The sequence below is a fragment of the Sinohyriopsis cumingii genome, chromosome 6 (assembly GCF_028554795.1).
Source record: "Sinohyriopsis cumingii isolate HCF-2022 chromosome 6, ASM2855479v2, whole genome shotgun sequence".
Lineage (NCBI taxonomy): Eukaryota > Metazoa > Mollusca > Bivalvia > Unionida > Unionidae > Sinohyriopsis > Sinohyriopsis cumingii.
Window position 1 is genome coordinate 142980820 of NC_142966.1, and position 19759 is coordinate 143000578.

A 19759-nucleotide genomic window follows, 5' to 3' on the forward strand; every position below is an offset into this window, starting at 1 on the left:
AGAATGAATGAAATTTTAAAACGAAATTTTTGATTTACAAAAGTTCGATTCAATAACCATAAAACATATCGTATCGAGGACGTCATTGAAGAAACCAAGCTAGTTCCTATCAGGGTGTCTGTTATGGAAATACTGACTAAACATCTGAATCGAATCATATATCAGAGATCTAAGATTCAATAGATATGCAATAAAGTAATAATATATTATTTTCAAGCAATTTATTTTGAAGCAATCCAAAAAAGATTCCGCTCCGATGTGAGCACTACATAAACAAAGTATCATATGGTTTTATGTCATAATTAAAAGTTACGTCTACTTCCTCTTTAATCTCGGTGGCTAGGCATGACAGAAACGTATCAGGCTTCATCTGCAGAGTGATCAAATGGTGATCTGGATTCGATTATAGGCAATGGGGTGCCATCTAGTCCTCTCTGGTGCCACTGTCAAATGAAGCTGGATATCTTGGATAATAAATAACATTAAACTTATATTTCAGTTTGATACATATATTGAATGCTGATTAAAACATTGCTGTATAGCTAATAAAAGCGCTAGGCAATCTGTCTAGCGAGAGCATAACCCAGTTAGGCAAGTGTACGCTGCTAACCTGAACCACAGGCTGTAAAGCTCAAGTATTTCTTTGGTGCAATTACCACTGCGTCAACAAATTGAATTGCTGACCATTGCGCCAACACTATAAAGTTTCTCTTTTAAGTCTCTATACAAATAGTTATAACCTACCTGGCTTGAAAACAGTGGAACCAAAAGTAACTGCAATAGCCTCCATTACCTTCCGGTGTTTTGAATGATTGAATATGGAAAAGAAGGAAGAAAATAGAGTCAATTTTCGTAACGTTCATCGTAGATTATTTTTGATCATGGGGCTTAGTCACCGTTTAAAATCTTTACTCTTTCATTCAAAGGTATTGTTAATAAATATTGCTTGTAAGTTACACAGACAACACGTCTCAGCAGTGAATACACACAAGTAAAGAAAACGTTTGCCAGGTGTTGCCCATTTTGTATAATATTTTTCTTATTATGTTTTTGCAAATAGGATATTTTTCTGATAAAGGTAAATAAATCAGTGTTTGAAACCTATTTGCTATACCATTCACCAACCCATTCGTTCTTTACTTCCTTCTCAAACATGATATCATCCATTTTAAATCCTAGGTAACTAGCCGCCTAATCTGTGTTTTTCTTCAAAGACCCAAACGTATTTCATCATACGATAAAAATAAATATTTGATTGCAAAAACAGCCCCGGTCACCTACACACAAAATTTATAAACCAGAGATCAACAAGTTTAAAAGTTGTATAAAACCACCATATGTTATTATTGAAAATACTAACCAATCCAAAGGTCGAGGTACAAGCGTAGTTTATCTAATACTTGTTTTGGGTTTTCTTTTGGGTCGCCCGTCATCCACATCTTCCGGCCATTTTGACAAACCCAATAATTACATAACCAAAGAATAGAGCTATTAAGCAGTAGGTATTCCAGTAATCCGATTCCAGCTCACTAGCGAAACAATTACATTCCGGCTTCCAGAAAATTCACTTCATTGCAAGACAAATAAATCGTGTCATTCACATCCTCTATAATTTAGGAAGTCATTATTTACAAAGCAACAAAATATGATAAAGAGTTAGCAAGACCCAGATATTCGCCAGTAAAGTTATAATCAGGAATATGGATACTTGACGGTTAGGTATTCTTTTGCACCTTTAATTTGCAATGTTTGATTGACCATTGCCCATAACGGAGGGTAGGAGATTGGACCTACATGTCCAATGTCTAAACAGCATATTACATAACAACTTTTAGTCTATGATTGTCGATTATATTTTAAGATCATCATTAGCTTAGGAAATTGGTTTTGCCCTCGTTGTACCATATGTAGGTATGTCATGTTCTTTACTAAACTTTTAGTAATGTACCTAATGTTGACAGCTTAGAATGTTCTTTACATTATCTTTTGGCCGCATCCTATTCCTCTTCTTGTATCTTAGGTTTTAATAGTAAGGTTATTTATATTAGAAATACTCGCTACGGTATATCTTAACATCAGTCTTTAGAGGAATCAGTTTTAGCTGTGTTTTAATTTGAGCGGATTTATTTATTTAAATTCATTGGAATTATAAATTGCTCTTTGACTTATACCATTGTGATAAACTTAGACTGTTACCATATCAACACTGTTCCAAGCTATGACCATATTCAAGATTGTAATTCATTCGGAATACCACTAGAATGCATTCGGAATACTCTGTAAGTTTTTTGTACTTGTGATTTGTGATATAACTTTTAGAAGCATTGAGAGTTGGTTCACAATACTGCCAGTTGGTTTTTTAAATTTTCACTTTGCATTCTAGAAAAATAAATTATGTGATGAATTGCATTACTCTTGTCGGTTTTCGCTTTTATTCTGTTACTTTGTTTAAGACCAAAGACTCGTATGTTCTGCAATCAGCCTACGAAGCGTGGTATGACCTTGAGCGTCTGATACACAAAACGTCAAGCTTTTATTCCAATTACAGATCTGCCACCCGTGAATTTCGTCTAGATTTGTTTCTAAACTGTTCAATTTATATAGAGACACATGATTAAAAAGAGCGTGATTGGAAACGTACCAAAGATGAGGTTACCATGAATAATTATATACAATTTACAGGATTTCAGTCAGGCTTCACCGCCAGGTAAGTTGACGTTCTGACATGAATAGTTTTTGTAGCCTCATGCTGTTTATTTAAATGAAAGCCTTTTACTGCTTGTGTAAATATAATATAATAAATATTTCCTAGATACAAAATCCGATGTTGATACGTCGCTGGCATATTTTTGTAACATTAATTTCAATCCGTCTCCTCACTCAAGTCGGTATATTCCAAGTGTATACCAGTCCATCTAGGGGTTGTTAGCATAGCTACAGCTAAATGAAAGTGCAAACCTGAAGGCCCAGCTTTGCTTGAAAACGCACAACGGTTTCAGTCCCGCTGATTGCCAGATGCACAACAGTGGTTTGGTAGACTGTCATCAACGATTGACGGACCAGAGTGAGTAGGTGACCTTTTGCAGTTAGTTTAAATAAAGGTCAAGCGTAAGTCAACAAACCAGTGATTAAAGCAAGGTTAAAGGTTAAAACAAGAAGATAATTTTAAAAAATTGGTATAAATAAATGAAGTGATAAAAATGGTCTTTAAGCGTATAAAATAAACGTTTGTTGAACAACGATACATTTTAGTCTTTTTGAAATGTACAATTAATATATAAGCATCTATTTACAACTTTAGGGCAGATTGGGTCTAGCACCTTCTACTTCAAAACAGTTTACATTTTAAATGAAAGTAACTATACGATTGCATGAGTAACTACAAGGTTGCACAAGAATGAAAATAATATAATACAGAACTCCTAAGATTAGAATATTTGCTACTGCAAAGAAAACGATTAATGACTCTTTCACTGCTGCCCTTTTTTCAGACCATCTTCAATTTCGTGGAGATCATCACCAATTAGTTCTGACTTAATTAATTGGATTCGTTGCAAATGAAAAAAATAACGTTCTGCCCTTTGTCTTGAAGTTTGTTTGACAAATTAATATTTCACTTTGATTCTGCAATTCATTGAAAGAATCTGCAATACTTACACAGTGGTTATTATGTTGATAGTCATGGCAAATATTGTTCTACAATATTTCTTATTTATAACTGTTATATTTTATCTTGTGTTTCATCAATTATTGGAGGAAAAGACGTTTGCTTTGAATTCAGTTCCTCTATGCTTTTGGGATGTTTGTTTATCATATGACTAGGTAAATTCCATAAATTTCTTACTGAGTGACGACAGTAAGACCAGTGCTTCAACATGATATTAAGAGAGAGAAAAAAGTGAGTTCGTAACAATCGCTGAATAATATAACCCGTCTGAATATATGTTACCTTTTGGCATCAATGTTACATGCTATTTCTCCTCTACTTTTGTTGTCAACTGTTTCCGCTAGATAATGATAATAGTCAGATTTAATTTGTACCATTGCTTGACTTGTTGGTGCTTGTGAGAAAATTATGGAGGCTGATAGCCTAGTGTTTGAAATTGGACAAATTTGATGGTAGGTTACTCTGTATTATCTGCAAAAATAATATTATTTCGCGTGAAAGGTAGTCTTACTGTTTGAAGAAATTTTTTTATGTATGTGGTGGCTCATGAACTTTTCAAAACTATTTGGAGGATAGAGGCAGAAATGGCATTGGGATTTGGGAAAATTAAAGAATGGGTAAGCGGATATGTGATCGCTAGCAGCAGCTATGTTTCATAGGTTCCGTTCTGCAGTATAGTACTTTGCATAGGGTCTGATTTTTTAAAGAAAATGAATTGATTCGATTTCGCCGGTTATCTTGGCTATTTAAAAAGACAGTAAATATTTGAGGTGTTCTTAATTTGTATTCCAATTATTTCGGTGTATGATGGATGGGTGTAATTTGGGTTACAGAGTAAACGGCTTGTTACTGCGTCAGACGTGCACCTCTCAAAAGACTTATATCCCCGCTTCGTGACTTTCGCTTCCTTTTTAGCTTTGTTTAATATTTGATAATTAATTTATTGCTCTATTAGAAGGATTGTCTACTTTGGCTAAGTACATTTTGCCAATAGCTGTTAAATTTATTGTACTTTGGACTACTTCTCTTTCATTTCTCGAGCACATGGTGCGCCATTTCAATCACCTGTCTGCTTTTAGTATAGCTCTGTTTTTCTAATACCACATATAAAGGAATTTCAGTCACAGTACACTAAAAATGCATAGATAAATGCTATTATTCTCTGCTTATCTTTTTTGTTATATTTATGGGTTACTCTTACAAAGTGCTCACCAGTGACAGCAAGCCACCATCAACGTTCTCATATCCTCAAACTAAAGGCAGATATACCCATTGTGTCATAAGTTTGAAAATTTTGTAGAGTTTTATATAACATGTCATTCACTGCTACAGTATATTACAAGCAGAGTAATGACGTCATTGTCTATAGAAAATCGTGAATTTGACTGGCTCAAATTTGTGTCGCTTGTTCAATCAGAAAGCGCCTAGCATTCGCAAATATATTTAAGCTGTTTTGGTCACTTATTTGTAAACAACTTTTCTGACTTATTACGTTTAATTTGTCTTATTCAACTTGGTTAAGTTCCGTTTCCTGGCGTCTTATCAAGAACCTATTTGCCAACGTTTTCACCTTTACTTTGTCCTATAGGGCTGGAGGTTACCCAACATACATGTCAAAGGCTTTTGGCGGATTTACTGCAGCGATAGACTTTGCTTCTGTAGGAATGAGTACGCGTTCCATAGAACATTGATGTCATTAGGACGTTCTTTACATAGTTTCACCCAGTTAAACCAAAAGAGCAACGATATATATGTTATGTCCACTTCATTTGAATGGAATTTCTAGTTTTATCTCCGGTTTTATACTGTTTATACTATCAACGTCACATGTCAGTTTGACAATTTAAACCTTGACGAATAACGCACCATTAGCACAGTTCTATGTCACATTTTGACACCTGTTTGCCACAGAATGAGATTTACCTTCACACTAGTCAGGTTTTAATTATTCAGTGCAATCTGTTAGAGTACATCGCGTAAATTTCATTCGCAGTTATCTCTGCTAACTGCAGTGGTGCTAAAGCAATTGCAATATACCGCAATAGGGAGGTGTTACATGGTGCAGAAAATGTCATCAACTAATTTGTTTTTGATGGCAACTCATAATCAATAGTAGACATGATTAGATTTCGGTCACGCCAGTGTATAAAGCAACAGACCCGCTGAAGTCCCATCAATCAAAGACTGAGCTCTCAGGAAAGTAAGACACTGTTCAGACTTATGATTTATTGTCATTATTGGAATGTCACATAATAAGGAGACTTCAAAAGATACGATCTCTCTCTTCTCTCTTTCTCTCTCTCTCTCCGTATCTTATGTCGTTCAGGTATATGGTATTTATAATTGCAATCTTTGCAGAGTTTATGCACAATATGAACGTATTTTAAGCAATTATAAATCATGATCACTTCAAGACCAATAGTTATTCACAATGTAAGGGAGAGTTTTGATGCATATGTAAATTAGGAGCAAACCTTTTATCAGAAACATGACTTTATTGCTCTCTGTTAAAGAAAAAAGATCGTATTGCTTTTTTATTACTGATTAATTTTCAACGTATGGAGACAAGGGGAACGCCATAACTTGTAGAAAAGTGGCAATAAAGTCTTGTTTATGTCGATAGAACCATTCAGTCTGAGACATGCAGATGAGTAATTATATAGAAAGAAAAACCAACTGTGTTAAATAAATTGTTTTAGTGCCTTATGCTACAGCAAACAATGCAGTTACGTGTTGACTTATAGCTATACAACAACACAATTCCCTGTAATGTCATAATTTGTTATCAGGTGTCGCTGATTTGTTTCAAGCTGCACTTTTTGCGCATGATTGGCTTACACATGACGCTCAGAATTACTGCTGGATTCAGAACCAGGGAAAAATCACTGACGCCCGTGAAACTGCTGGCAAGCTTTTTCGTATACCCATACTGGCTAAACCCACGCAGCGAGAGCTTTGGACCACTCTGCCACCCAGGGCCCCACTGGAAACGGTTGGAAACAGTACGATACCGTACGAAGCGATACAGTGACTATGGATGGACGGTTTGAAAAATTACGACACTGGAACGGAATTGAAATGTGATTCAAATGATCGAAACCATATCTAAATGATACGTGATGCACTGCAATTGATGCAGCAGACATTAAAAGTTCCTAAAATAAGAAAATAACTGTCTTGTCCTTGTAATGCAGTACAACAGTATGAACAAAAACATTATTTATTCTTTTTAACTCATACTATAAATAGGATCGAAATTTTATACATAATCAATGTGTACTTTGAAACTACTCTGAAGCTACAGGTACACACTCAGATTTCGAGCTGAACAGACATCCTGTAAAGGTTGCGGATTTCTAATGTTATTTTTTTTATGACGCTAGATACATGGACTTAAAGCTGAACAATACGTCCTGTACATAGAAGGTTGCAGATGTCTAAGGTTACATTGATCAGATTGAGGCATTAATTGAAGATTGTCGAAAAATATATTGCCTTTGTGTTAAAATTATTAGTATCTGTTCAACGCAGTTGATATCGTGTGTTTTCTTAAGACGGCATAACAGAGTAAAATTGTCAGACCTACTGCAGTGCCACACCATTACAAGTCTTGTATTCCTAAATTGTTTATAATCAACAAATTAGATCCTTTTTCTACACAATTTAACTCATTAGTTTGCTTGTGGAAAAGACTTGTTATTACTAGATGCTAGTCTTCACGCTTCATCAAGTCAGTATGTGATATTTCTAGTCAGCATGTGATATTTCTAGTCAGTATTTGATATTTCTAGTCAGCATGTGATATTTGTATAGACACTAACTTCAGCATGCAAATCTTCACCGCCATACGTCTTATTCGATCAGTTTATCAACATTAGAACCAATCCGCTAGAAGTAAACAAAGAATTGTCACAGATATCGGCATCATGATGCTGGAAGGTGAGAGTCCACCAACTGTATTGCATATAACTTCTAAAAGATGTTTCGATCTGTCACCATTCCAATATCTTTCTTATTCTTCATACCAACAGCGACAACAAATTATCATAACCAAAATATAAAGAAATGGATATAGCCATACATTTATACGTTTGTTTAATAAAATTATATTTTTAAAACACATATCAGGGGGTCAGTTTTAAAATTTAACTGAAGCGTCTCATTTATACTAAAAGGCAAACATTCAAGCAGACAGTCGACCGTTCGATCAAAATTGACAATTTTTAGCTTTTGTCATGTTTTACATTATCATGTTTATCAATGATATTCAGTGGTCTCGTCCACATTTATACAATTTAATGAGTGCTGATGAATAGTATCTTTCAAAATAAAATCTAAAATTAAGGAAATAATTAAGCCATGGGGAAACATTCAGTCGTAACGAATGCATGACGACACCAATAAAACCAACCTGAACGGCCAAAAGCCATCCCTGTACAATACGGATCAAGCGATCTCTGTTTTACTTTTCGATGTCAGTAAATATAAATTTGCACAGCGTCAGGGGAAAATTTACTTTACTGGTTCATCTTGATTCCAGAGGAAACTGGTTGGGAGAACTTAATTATTTTAAGGACATAGCTATAGTTCTTATACACATAATAAAGAAAAGTCGGTGATATATTGTGATATCAATATCTCGTGATATCAATATCTTGTCCCAATGTCGGACATTGTACACCGTTAATTCTGCAGCAAAATTATGGGGGAATTTCATCAATGACTGATTGGTAGATATATTTTTGAATTATAAATACTTCACTTTTTAAGAATGCCTAACCTGTTATGGTCAGCCTTGTCCTCTATATTATCGCGAATCAGCTGCTGCTGTTGTTTTTCTTTATTACGCGTGATAGACTGTACATGGAAGGCAATATATCACGTAGAGGATGAACCATCGACTTAATGGAAAGCTTTATCACAGTCCCATGTAGTTTCTAGCTAAGGCACGAACTCACGCGGACTGAGGAACGATCTGAGAGTGATCTGTAAAGGCGAGCTACAGGCCTCAGAGCACTTGACCACCCAAAGCCCCCTATCGAGAATCAGGTGAAATGAATGAATTGTCTTCTTCCGAATAGTTCCATCTTCAGTTGAGGCTTCTCCAAGCTAAATAACGTGCGTATGAAACAAATCATTCTGGTTGTAGTGAAAAGTTGTTAAACCAATATTCTTAATACATAACGTTTATGCTGTAATAATTTACTTTAGGGTTATTTTTTTTTTGCACAATTGAATAATGTTTTACAATTAAGGGGGGGGGGTAAAACATTTATTCAAAAATGCTTAATATTTCTTCCAATGAAGTCCATGATGCATTACAAAATTGCACGACAGAGAAAAAGCGATACAAAATATACATTATATGACTCTTTGACAACCAAAGAAATGAAATTGTTTTATTAAATACTACAAATACATGTGCCAGTGATACTGCCTAACAAACCTTTTAAGTATTTTAAATACATAGTTCTTTGTGAAAACAAAGTGGATAACTAATTAGAAATATCTGCACTCTTTTCTACCATTTTGAATTCGTGCAGGTGTAATGGAAAGAACTATTCATTTCATTTGCTCCAAATTTCAGTTTTGTTTTGTCTCGTACAAATACAAATATACACTGATATAACCGTGTTCCAATATACCTCATAATAATAGACAGACCTTGAAAAATCCAAAGAATGTAAGAAATATAAAATGTCGAATGTTAAATGAATTACAGTGTGAATAATCAAAATATAAGAATGTAGCGTACTGTTCATGAAGGATTAAGTCAAGATATTTGTTCCTTGGAATGCACAAACATGCACATCAAGTTCAGGAGAAACTGTCTTAAAACATGTTTACCGCATAATTTTTCTGGATTAATGCTCAGTATTCGATAGTTTTAACTTGATTATCAGCCAAACGAACCAATGGAAGCTAAACATTTTAGCTATTTTTACCTTTAAAATGTGGCTTCTTTCATCAGGGTTGTTCAATCATAAAACTACACCTTTGGGAGGTAATAGACCTGTATGCTTATAGGTGCCGAAATTGATCGCAAATATAAACTAATATTAGCCCCGATAGTAATGACAATATTTTATTTACGCAATAAAAACAGCATCCCACATTATTAGGCGTAACACAGCATAAAATAAATGTGGAAATAATGACCGAATGAAGCATGTAGTGCAGTATTTCCAGCCGCCTAAGATGATGACTTTTTGCTGACACATCGCTGAGAAGTTTTATAAATATCTACTCATATTAAAATCATCTGCCGATTTATTACCTATGTGATATGCGGTCTATTTTAATGTGATACTTGACGAGAAATGTGACGGACCGCATGAGTTAATAGCAAATATGAAGGGGTAAACTTTTAAGATGCCGCCCTATATCGTTTTACTGATTCTCAAGCTAGATAGAAATCATTCCTACATTTGCTGTGTTCCAAAGAAAATAATATTGAATTTATGGGAAAGTAAGCAAGACCATAAGCCGCTTTCTGTCGAAGTGAAAGTCGTACAGCAGATAGTGCACTTTTTAATATCTCAATTACGTGGGCCGTGGAGGTGGGAGTGAAGTGAATTTGTTAGTATATAAAACATTAGGCAGTATTCACAAAATTTTATTGTTATTTTTGTTAAGTTTCTACCTAAACATACTAAGCTCGCTTACGAAGTCAAGATTCTTGAACGAAAACCTACATCTAACAGCAATTTAACATTTATATCCCAGACGAAAGAGAAAATTACGTTAAACTTTGAGTATGCTACATTAATGACACTCATGTGATGTGGAAATAGATTTAAGTATGATTTCTTTGTGTAAAAATGTAATGAAAATGAACGTGAGTGGGGATATATGGAACGAGGACTGTGTAGAGTAATATGATGAACGGGTCTTGCTTGTAAACCATTTTAATCCGTTACTGTATCTGTAAGACATGTACGAAAATGGCATGTTTTAGCTGAACTATTCTTTTATTTTAACGCTTTTATACAATTAATGTCACTGAACCACCAGTTTCGTCTTTTATGGGGGTGGTGGTGATGGTAGGAGTGGGAAATAAATACTGTATTGAATCAAGATGAGTACTGTATCTTGCTTGTGAACCGTAAGATGAGTACATCAGGATCGTATTTTTTGGAAAATTACACTTTTATTTGAACGTGTTTTGTTCTTTGCAATTAAGGTCATTAAATCAACTAGAAAAGATCAAATATCTCTGTTTTATTCTCCTAGTATGTCTTTTGGTGCAAACGTCAGCATTTAATATATATTAATTTGGTCGCATTTAAATTCCAGATGAAAATGAATTGTTTAGTGTGAAGCTGTACTCATAAATAAATTACAGTTTCAAGCATCAATCAGTAACCGACTCATTGTACCAGTCGCCAAGTTAGATTATGTTTATTGGGCTCTATATGAAACCCGACGGCATAGATCAAACAATCTATGAAAATGCATATCGCCTACCATTAATGAAAGTCATTAATAATTAATGACTATGCACGACCTTCCCGTGAGACTTTTTATCATTCGTACGTTATATAAATTTTAAAAATTGCATATAACACTTTTTTTTGATGAATAAACAAAGAAGAAAAAGAGTAAATTGACATAGGGTGCATAGCCAGTAATTCGTTTCAGGAAGCATATAATATTTTTGTTTATTTGCAGAATGTCGGTTCTTCACACACACACACACACACACACACACACACACACAATTCTGTGTGTGTGTGTGTGTGTATGAGTGTGTGTGTGTACATAAAGCCGCCTATCATTAAAGAAATAATTAATATATTAAATTAAAGTTTTTCACAGTAAACTCGGGTTATACTGAATACTGATTTCCTCAAAACCAAATTAAAGACCACTCCATCTGAATAACGCTGAAGATTTCATTTTCTTTCAAGCATGTGTTTCTCTTTGAAGAGATTATGTGTGTGAGTTTAGCATTAGACTTTGATATTTAGTCATTCAAACACTGTGCAAAATATTTTTTAGAAAGATGTTATAAGGAAGTGATACAATCAATTAATTATACTGTTTCAAGGCTGGGTCGCATTTTCAGCCGATTGTTTGCTACATTTTATTCAGGTCTTGTGATGAACTGTATCTCAGTATTGGATCACCATGCGCAATTTGTAGTGCATAGAATTTGTTTAAAATTCCTTACGAGACGAATATATGGTTGTGTTTCTGTCACCACCATATAACTCTGTTGAATATTACCAATAAGAAAATGATCAACATTATCCCTTTCCTTCAATAAGCAATGTCATCTGTCACCAGATCCACATTATCAAATGTAAATGTAGGTTTTTCTTCGTTGTCTGATATAGTTATTAATGCATTCATATAAATGTTGCCTGATATAATCATTAATGCATTCATATAAATGTTGTCTGATATAGTCATTAATGCATTCATACAAATGTTGCCTGATATAGTTATTAATGCATTCATACAAATGTTGCCTGATATAGTTATTAATGCATTCATACAAATTTTGTCTGATATAGTCATTAATGCATTCATATAAATGTTGTCTGATATAGTTATTAATGCATTCATAGAAATGTTGTCTGATATAGTCATTAATGCATTCATACAAATATTGCCTGATATAGTTATTAATGCATTCATATAAATGTTGTCTGATATAGTTATTAATGCATTCATACAAATGTTGTCTGATATAGTTATTAATGCATTCATACAAATGTTGTCTGATATAGTTATTAATGCATTCATACAAATGTTGTCTGATATAGTCATTAATGAATTCATACAAATGTTGTCTGATATAGTCATTAATGCATTCATACAAATGATGCCTGATATAGTTATTAATGCATTCATACAAATGTTGTCTGATATAGTTATTAATGCATTCATAGAAATGTTGTCTGATATAGTCATTAATGCATTCATACAAATGTTGCCTGATATAGTCATTAATGCATTCATACAAATGTTGCCTGATATAGTCATTAATGCATTCATACAAATGTTGCCTGATATAGTCATTAATGCATTCATACAAATTTTGCCTGATATAGTCATTAATGCATTCATACAAATGTTGCCTGATATAGTCATTAATGCATTCATACAAATTTTGCCTGGTATAGTCATTAATGCATTCATACAAATGTTGTCTGATATAGTCATTAATGCATTCATACAAATGTTGCCTGATATAGTCATTAATGCATTCATACAAATTGTGCCTGATATAGTCATTAATGCATTCATATAAATGTTGTCTGATATAGTCATTAATGCATTCATACAAATGTTGTCTGATATAGTCATTAATGCATTCATACAAATGTTGCCTGATATAGTTATTAATGCATTCATACAAATGTTGCCTGATATAGTTATTAATGCATTCATATAAATGTTGTCTGATATAGTTATTAATGCATTCATAGAAATGTTGTCTGATATAGTTATTAATGCATTCATACAAATGTTGCCTGATATAGTTATTAATGCATTCATACAAATGTTGTCTGATATAGTTATTAATGCATTCATACAAATTTTGCCTGATATAGTCATTAATGCATTCATACAACTGTTGTCTGATATAGTTATTAATGCATTCATACAACTGTTGCCTGATACAGTTATTAATGCATTCACACAAATATTGTCTGATATAGTCATTAATGCATTCATACAAATGTTTTAATTGTTATAAACTACAAGAAGTTGTTGTTTGTCACTTTAGAGTATACAGTTTCCACGTATATTCTGAAATTACTGGCGCTTAGGAGCATTCATTCTAGTTTACAAAATAGCTTCTAATTGAAGCTCAAGTGATCACTTACATCCATCGTGGAACCTATCGCTTTATGTGTGGCAGTTCCATTGATATTTTCTTGAACTACGAGCTATTTAACATTTACTTCGTGCATATTACACTTCAAATCATCGTTTGAGCTATTCATAGGCAAAACGATGGCACATTATATTTTGAAATACTACAGTGAATGCGCTGCGTCGGTTGTGTTTTCAAAGAATCAATGTTAGGCGAGGTTGCCACTAGTGAAACGGATAATGGGAGCTTAAAGTAACTTTCCAACTTGTTTTTCTTTTCTGTGCAGTCGTTTTCTATTGCTAACTCGGTGTGAATTTATAAAATATGCTCTTCATGTTAAACAGGACGATGCAGATTGTAGTTTTCGAGGTAGAGGGTAGGGCCGTTCACACGTCGTTAGGGGTGTCAGAGTCGTTACTTGTTAGGTTATGCTTATTATTAACCTCTTGTAACGATTCCTACCTTTGAAATCAACTTTTTCTGTCACTATTTCGAAAAGACAAGCCATCTTAAGGTTAAGGACGACAACTGAAACTCTTAAGAGGGCAAAACGTGCGATTATCGATTTAATCAGTACTTCGTACCTCTCGTGCATTATAATAAAACACAAAAAGAAAATCAGGTATATTTTTAGCGGTACATAAATATAAAAAATACCAAGGACCTAGATAAGTAAGCATTGAAACAGTTATAAATATTAAGAAAGTGACTGCGCTTTTTTATAAACAAACTGCATATATATATATATATATATATATATATATATATATATATATATATATATATATATATATATATATATATATATATATATATATAGTGCTTCTTTCGAAGCCAATAATGACGAATACGTAGCAACATCGAAGGAGTGGAGATTATTAAACGATATACCTTTGACGGTAGCTTAGCTGAATATTTAGTTTGATATAGACCAAATTAGCTGATTATTTGGTTCGATATAGACCAAAATAACTAAATATATAGTTTGATACAGATTAAGTTAGCTGAATATATCGTTTGATCTGGACCAAGTTAGGTGAATATATAGTTTGATATAGACTAAGTTATCTGAATGTATAGCGTGATATAGACCAAGTCAGCTGAATATATAGTTTGATACATACTAAGATAGCTAAATATACATTTTGATATAGACCAAGAAACAATTTTAGACGATTTGAAACGAAAATTCATTCTTTCAGAAGAAGCATGACACTAATTTGTCTATGAAAGATAAATCCTTGGATAGCTTGAAGAAAGGTAAATCCTTTGAATTATGGACAATGTAAGTTTTAATTCTTTACAAAACCATTCAAATCCATTGTTCTCTCATAGACACAATGGAGATAGCTATAACAATGAACTTTTAGAAAATCTCTATTCATATATGTTACTGCTATTTCAACTTTCTAAACTTGTCTGATATCAATAACCATGAGTGAAGTGTTTATGGAAACCACATGTCCTCATCGTTAACACAAACACATACACTGACACACGCGCGAGAGCGCGCGCACGTGTGTGTGTATGTGTGTGTGTGTGTTAGCATTCAAAATCACTAAGTAAAATTGTTCCGACGATTACGTTGCTAAATATTTATTACAGGTAGAAGGTCAAAAATTCGCTTTGATATCGAACAGATAGTGAGTGTTTCGATTCTAATTTGTCCGAGCAAACATAAAATACATCATTACAAAACATTCAATTAATTATACGAGTGACAAAGTAAACTTCCATCCATGGTATTGTTACAATAAAAGAGTTTGTTCCGACTAACATAGTAAATTTCAGTTCAAAGCATCAACACAATGAAATATTTTCTTCAAACAGCAGCAGTCGATATTTAAACGTGTAACTAGAGTGATGAGAAATGCGATATTTCAACGTGTAACTAGAAGGATGGGAAATGCGATATTTCAATGTACTCTTTAAAACGACAATTATCTTTACAAACAGGTATCTGTAATAAGCAATATTTTGCTTTATTTGGGGTGTTGTACCCCACCGGAACAAAAGTAGATTATTCAGTGCCATCTGAGGCACAGTAGCCAAACCATACAAGTTCAATGATAGAATTCGAACCTGCAACCTTTTGATCACAATTTCGGAACTCTAGTCAACGAACCACCACTGCCCCTGTGCAATGGAACAAAAGTTTGGTTATGACACTATGACAAGATAAAAAAAAAACAGATGAGTACCAAATATATGATGAGAAAAAAGCAATACTGGCAGACAAATATAAAAATATTTGTTTTTGTTAGTTTTGTTGTTGGTTTTTTTTGGGGTGTGGGTGGGGGAATAGATTACACAAACACTTAAAATAAGAAAAGCAATTTCATTTTTCGAGATATCAAAGTACCATCTGATCTATTCCAGATATTAAATAGAGGAAATGGAATTGGACTCGATGTGTGATGTGGCAATACAATTAACAAGAACTGGAATAAGCTGCCTTCATGGATAATGGTTTGTAACATATCCAATCCCACTCTTTGTAGGCGGATGTAAAATAAAGTAAAATGATTAAATTTTTCTTCCCTTTCTCATGGCGTCATCGTACAAACTTGCTGGATAGCCCCATATATTCCATGTTTTCAATTAATTAGTGTTAAAAGGACTGACGTTATGCCACTTATTTTGCTCCAACAATAATAGCACTCGTCTCACTATGTTTGATGTCTTTGGATATGTACGGATGAAAACAGCAATTGTCTGAAACTACGCGGTCTATATAAGGCAATTACAATCTAGATTTGTACCAAGTAAAGAGGAGATTGTCTGAAAATACAGAACCTATCAAAGATAATTACAATGCATTACAGACACAGTCATTTGCCTTTTGGGAATTGATGATGGCGTAACTTACATGCAGAAAAAGAGCTATATACGAGCAAAATACCGCGTTCCAAATTTGTTTACACCGGATGTATCATCTCTTTCTTAGACTTGACAATTCAGTGCGTCGACACGTATTTGTAAATAGATTCACGTAGGCGATGCATCGAATGAACTACAGAACTTGCTGTACAGACTATATGGACAATGGGAACCAATCTTGAAATGGGCACACCTAAAATATTGGTTTCGAATGAATGTTACAATTTCAGTGAAATGAAGCTTTCATAGTACTTAGCATATTTGTAATTGAAACAAGAGACAATGTTTTACTGATGAAATTTCAGTCCTTTTAAAGACTTGTCTTTTGAACACTCCTTACTGAAATTAACACCTGATATTCTTTAGGTGCGGAAATAAAAAGAAAAATATCAATTATATGCAGAAAAAAAATGCCGCAGCTCATAAGGTTTCCTCTACACAGAAGTTTGAATCAAGGATGGACCAATACTGAGGAATAAAGGTTTGATCACGATTTTTCAGAAATTCAAAGTCATTGAATCTGAATGATCAAGGTCGTTTCCTCACGTGTGTTATACGAGTTGAATTACGAAGCAGCGCGAGACCTTTAGAGCCTTACAGTGATTCCATACATGTATGTACAATTAAGTTATATTAATATGCAAAGATCTGTCAAGTAAATCAAGGGCGGATATAGTATTGAAGGTACTAATTATACGTCCAAAAGGGAACCAGTCTAGAACTAGGCAGACTCAGATACAGTCCATATGGGCCTGGAGGGCCATGATTGGTTGATAATCAAAAGTACAATTTTAGTTAGCAAAATCATATAAAAGCTTGTCTTATTTGTAACTGAAAAAAAGATACAGCGCTTTTTTGATGGAATTTTAGTACTTTTACAGACTGGACTTTGGAACACATATTACTGAAATTTAGTCCTTTAACACATTGGACATTGGAGCACTCATTACTGAAATTTAGTAGTTTAACACTGGATTTTGGAACACTCATTGATGAAATTTAGTCCTTTAACAGAATGGACTTAGGAACACTTGTTAGTGAAATTTAGTTCTTTTACATACTGGACTTTGGAACACTCATTCCTGAAATTAAAGAACCAGAATCTGTATGTATGGATTTAAAAATACATGTACAATTGTTTAAGATGTCTCTGTTAATACGGTGTTCTCTTCACAGAGGCTTCTTCTATGATGCGTCTATACTGAGAAGAAAAAAAAGATTTGAATATGACTATTCAGAAATGTAACGTTTTTGAATTTTTTATATCACGCTGTTTCGATAATTTTCCAAAGGAAGCTGAATTAATCCGTGAGTCCAATGTCGTCTACAGAGGACTTTCACATTGTTATCTCCCTGCTTATCCTCCGTGTGAGATGACAAAGCTCATGGTATACGCAGTATATAATACTGAGGCAGCAATTAGCATTGTCCATGACTCACGGTATTAATCCAGTTCCCTTAGTAAACTCATGCAAACACCACGATATTAAAAATTCAATAACTTAAATTTTCTGAGTGCTCATAGTCAAACCTAAATTTATCAGTATAAATGAAACCTGGATGTCAGCTTCTGTGTAGAGGAAAGGATATGAGCCACAGCATCTTCTGGACCTGCATGTGTTTGAAACATGTATTTTCAATTCCGCACCAAAGAGTCAGATGCTAATTTTAGTAATGAGTGTTCCAAACTCAGTACTGTTAAAGGACTGAAATTCCATCAATAAAACAATGTCACTTACAACTAGGATAAGCTCTCAAAAGATTCTTTTTCCTACAACATAACTTACATTATTAACCAATCCTGGTCAGCAAAACCCATATATACTCTATTTTATGTTTACCCATTTCCAGGCTGGTTCCCATTTTTCCATATAAATAGTACCGTGTGTCCTCTATCTATAAGCATACCTTACGCGAGGCTCTCTTACAACCACTCCAGCAACAATCAATTAGGTGAAGAAAAAAACCCTCACAGATGGGAATAATAGCGTTACTAATTATTTTGCTTAATATTAACCATATTTGTGAATAGGTCAAATCCTTCCTCATTTCCGAACTTCATAAATCTTTCAGAAATACCATTTTGTTTGGTGGATTAATTCTAACAGATGAAATCATTATTTAAATGTAAACCACTGTCGACCAGGCTATAAAGAACGGTAATACAAATTAGAGTGAATTTTTGATGTGGTCTCAAACATCAAACAATCAAAAAATAAGAAAATGTTGAAAGTCTCGAAAATGAAACATTTTACTTCAAAATATTTGCAAAACATTGAAGAAGCATGTACTTTACCGATGTCTTTCCTTAAATGATCCATGATTTCACTCAATAACTCTGAATAAACTTTCTGTATTTGGAGGCGGATGGGGATGTGGAGAGCCATTTGCGTCATCGGTAATGAAATATTAAAGTTGGAAGCGTGCTTGGACCGAATTCATCAGCATTTCCTCTACAAATATCAGGATTTATAGACCTCTGAGCGCATATTTACCAAGTTTGATGTGTCTTCGTGTCACTATATAATAAAAGAGAATTATTGCAGAGGTGTATATTATGTTGTTGTCACTACATATCTTCAGATTAAAGGAAACACCGTACAGAAGTGTCTATTATATTGCTGTCACTATGTCCTCTAATTAAAGGAAACACCTTACAGAAGTGTCTATTATATTGCTGTCACTATGTCCTCTAATTAAAGGAAACACCTTACAGAAGTGTCTATTATATTGCTGTCACTATGTCCTCTAATTAAAGGAAACACCTTACAGAAGTGTTTATTATATTGCTGTCACTATGTCCTCTAATTAAAGGAAAAACCTTACTGAAGCGTATATTATATTGCTGTCACTATGTCCTCTAATTAAAGGAAACACCGTACAGAAGTGTATATTATATTGCTGTCACAACGTCCTCTAAAATTAAAGGGAACACCGTAAAGAAGTGTATATTATATTGCTGTCACTATGTCCTCTAATTAAATGAAACACCTTACAGAAGTGTTTGTTATATTGTTGTCACTATGTTCTCTAATTAAAGGGAACACGGTACAGAATTGTATATTATATTTCTGTCACTATGCCCTCTAATTAAAGGAAACACCTTACAGAAGTGTCAATTATTTCTGTACTGTTGTCTTTTTGTGTGATGCTTCATCTGTTCATATTATTTTTCAAAATGAAGGTAGATTAGATGGCAGCTTGCTCATGTAAATTATCAGAAATGCTTTCTCATCCTTTCACAGATTAGCATGAAATAATCAGTGTATTACAATAATGTACAAGAAATCTTTCATTAATTTTTCAATCATTTGAATTTCTTCAGACATTTATATAAATTATAATGGACTAGTTTAAATTAATAAAAACGATATTTTGGCGTG